Source organism: Pinus tabuliformis, chromosome J, assembly GCF_031772625.1.
Source record: "Pinus tabuliformis cultivar Carrire ecotype Pingquan chromosome J, CPIR1, whole genome shotgun sequence".
Lineage (NCBI taxonomy): Eukaryota > Viridiplantae > Streptophyta > Pinopsida > Pinales > Pinaceae > Pinus > Pinus tabuliformis.
Window position 1 is genome coordinate 615552183 of NC_142295.1, and position 4003 is coordinate 615556185.

Below are 4003 nucleotides of genomic sequence, written 5' to 3' on the forward strand. Positions count from 1 at the left end.
GTAGGAAGCCCAAGAGTTATAACATTATTGCTGCAATACTGGTGCTCACCAAGGGGCATGTTAGGTCCCTATAATACTAGTGATTCCCCCATTACTATTTTCATTTTAGCCCTTATTGTTACTATTGTGCCCCTATTGTCACGATATTGTTATTAGTGTGCCCCATAGAAGCCCACTATGTCTATTGTTGTGCCCTTATATTATTATTTTTATGTCAGCTTTGATTATATTGTGACCCCTTAGACTCCTATATATAGAAAGGAGGTTTATTCATTTGTATCATCTAAGAAATTTTGAGTTGTGCAATGTAAAGGAGGTTGCCCTTCGAAGAAGCTAATTTTGACGTCATTTATCTATCATATCTATCTTTTTGTGAGTTGGTTTCATAACATAGACCTCCTCTAGTGACACACATATTGGCATTTTATCTGCGATACAAAATTAGTTTGAGAAGGCTAGAAGACAAGAAATCACCCTAACGAAGAAAAGAAGAATCTCAACAAAAGAAAGAGGTATGATCTCCTACTATTATTGACCCACTCGTGTGTGTTTTTGTGATTCTTGGGTTATTGTAGGTTCAAGTTTTTGGAAGCTGAAGTTGCCAGCTTGATTGATGAAGCTTAAATTTAGAGAAGTTATATTCTTGGTAAGGCGAACCTTGTTGACTCATTGAATATCTTTTATTTGTTCAAGGAAGATTGTTTGGTGGCTGGATTGGTCTTGGGAAGTCTTTGTTTGACTTGTTTGGTGGCTGGCTTGGTGTTGGGAAGTGTTTTTTTGGATTTTTTGGTGGTTGGATTGGTCTTGGGAAGGTTCACAATGATTCAAACTCTTAATGCTTTATCTCCTAATAAGGAGAGTGATTTATTGAGCATGTTTAAAATTTTCTATCTTTAAATTTAATAACACATAAAACGGAATCAAATTTTGTCTAAAATTTCATTACCATTATTTTGTTTGATTTCCACAATTTGAATCTCTATGTGATGCTAGAAAGAAATTCCCATTTCGCTTGTGCATGTGTACTTAATACTGAGATCGATGGAGAGTATGGTAATGTCATGATTAGTAAACATGATGTGGAGTCTCAGCTTAAAGAAAATAATTTTGGGCAAGTAGAATACTATGGAGGTGTTATAATGATCATTCATGGGGCTAATGATGGCCAAATATATGATGCTTCAAAATAAATTAACTCAAAAGTAGTTCAAAATTATTTGGAGGTGTTCAAAGGCTTGGAGCTTGAAGGATTTCCTATAGAGTATGCACAAGTTCCCATCACTGATGGAAAAGCTCCTAAGAGTTCTAATTTTGATGCTTAGGCCTTGAAGACTCCCTTAGTTTCAAGGAACACTATATTTGTCTTCAATTTCCAGTTTTTCCATGATAACTATGGTTCATGCCTTTTTAAGCTTTGCATTGATTCTTTTCAACACATGGAACAACTTCAAAAATGGACAATAGTTTTACAAGTGGAGAAGTTCACGATTAGGAAGTGAGGAAACGTTTGAGAAGATTACCTTGGAATGTGTAATAGCATCATGTGTTATGTTGACTATCACGGTTCATGATATTATACATCAAATAAGTCCTATTCACTATTAGGATATCATTGATTTGGAATCCAATCAATCAAACAATTTATATTTGAAATTTCTCAAAATAAATCCTGCTATGATGGGAGCTTTCTATTTATGGGCTCTCCTTGTCAAAATATCGCAACTAGACTAACACATATAGAACTTATACAATAAACAAAAAATATAGAGACAATGAGAAATCATTCACATGGTCGGCCAAAGACAACAACAACATATTATTCTATTCACTCTTCCAGCCTAGCAACATGTTTTCCTCTAAAAAATTGCATAAGAGATCACAACTAGAAAAAATGACCAAGAAATATGGAAACAAAGATGCAAATATTATTTTCATCAAAGAAGTAACAATAGCAGAAATGTCAAAGCTCAAAACGTTATAGTCTACCAAAAATGATATGGAGAGCGACTATAGAAATTAGAATCACTACCAATTAAGCTTCAAGCACTTGCTTATGCCATTTCTTTTTAGTTGACTATAAACATCGTAGATGTACTCTACTATCTACAATGTTTATGAAAGAATTGTATGGAAAATCCATTGTAATTTACAAAAATTACAATTTCTCAATAACAATATTCATTAAATGGCAACAACATGCTATGCCTAGCAACCCAAGTAAGACAGAAAATAAGAGAGAGATCATGGTGCCTCTAGGGAAGTTGTAAATTGGACCTAATAACAAGTTACAAGTTAGACTTGAGAGCAGTCTAAATAAAAAATAAATCATTAAAAAAACATATAGAGTAGTGAACATGGTGCCTCCAAGCATGAGGATTCACATGAAGAACAACCAAAGAAGAGATGTTGCCTCCACAAGAAATGAGAAGATGCAAAAAAAGAATGAACAATTGAATGAGCAATTGATGTTTAATGGGAGATTGAGCATATGTTAGCCTGGAAATCTCCATTACATAACTTGGCACCCATTGTGGCACTAGTCATATAGAATGGATATTGTTTACATATTCATTATTAATATGCAATTGATCATAGAATATGGAATAAATTAATATGCATATAAATGAGTCATGAATGAAAACATCACTAAAAAGTGAAATGTGATATCCTAATTCATGAATAAAACACACAATTAACATTAGATAAATAGCGACATATGTGTAAGTGTGTGTTATGGGCATGAGATTTCTAATATCGATCAAACTAAGAAAATAGATAATATGAATAACCACAAGAGCCCATACCTATGACGAAATGCTTGAAATATCTTCTAAATATGGATTGATGACAATAAGATACCTTCATTAAACCTATACTACTTAGTGTACCACTTGAATCTAGAGAGCCATGCAAATAGTGGAAGGCTACAAGCCTTATAAATTGCCAGAATTTGAATATAACCTCATAGGAATATTATGACATTAAATGATTATTGGGATAAAGCATGAGATGGCTTAATACACCATCCCATGAAGCATCAAGATTAGTCTCAATACAGAGACTTGTGCCATGGTGAGTGAGGCCACTCACACACAATGAAGGGGGAAACTAGAGCTTGTGAGTGAACAAAGGTTGATTGATTATTTGAGCACCAGGAAGGGGGAAATTTTTCCATATATGAAGAAATATCTAGGGAATAAAATTGATGATTTATAGGTTTTATTTACATTAATAAACATTTTTGCACAATCATCTTGTATTGCACATATTTCCATCAATAAATAAATTGTTAATCTCGATTTTCATGCATTATATAGGAATTGGTGTCAAATTGATACATAAACATCCCTATTGCAACGAGGTCACTTTCATAAGGATAAGTGCATTACTATTATAACCATGTAGAGATATAGGTGTGTCAAGTCACTGATATACATATGGATTAATGCATTAAAGACCATACCTAGTGCATTGGATTGACTATCGATGTCACTGTCATGATGACAATGACATAGAATGCTTTCTCACTCTCTTGATGATCACTATAATATGTCAATAATATCATCATCTTCCAACTCTAAGATTAGGGATATAGGGTTTCTTAGGGTTAGTGTTCATATGTCCTTTAGATCTGCCGTCATTTCATATGAGTCATAAAAGAAACTTGGCAAGGAGATTTCTATCATTTGATTTTCTGAATTAAGATTCGAAGCCTCCTTAAGGTTTCAATTTATGATTGATGATAACAATATCTTAACATATATATAGTAGAAAGAATGTGATATTGAGAAAATACAAGGTTTTGATGCCATCAACCAAATCAGAAATTAAATACTTCCATACTGTAAGTCGATGCCATGCCAAACAAACTTTATATTGAGGTCATATGTATTTGGTATAAAAGCCATAATTCTTAGATAAGACATACCATATGAACTGTATAAACAATCATGTGAAGACTATATGCAAACTTCCATCATAGAGCCAAAAAAAACTTTATATT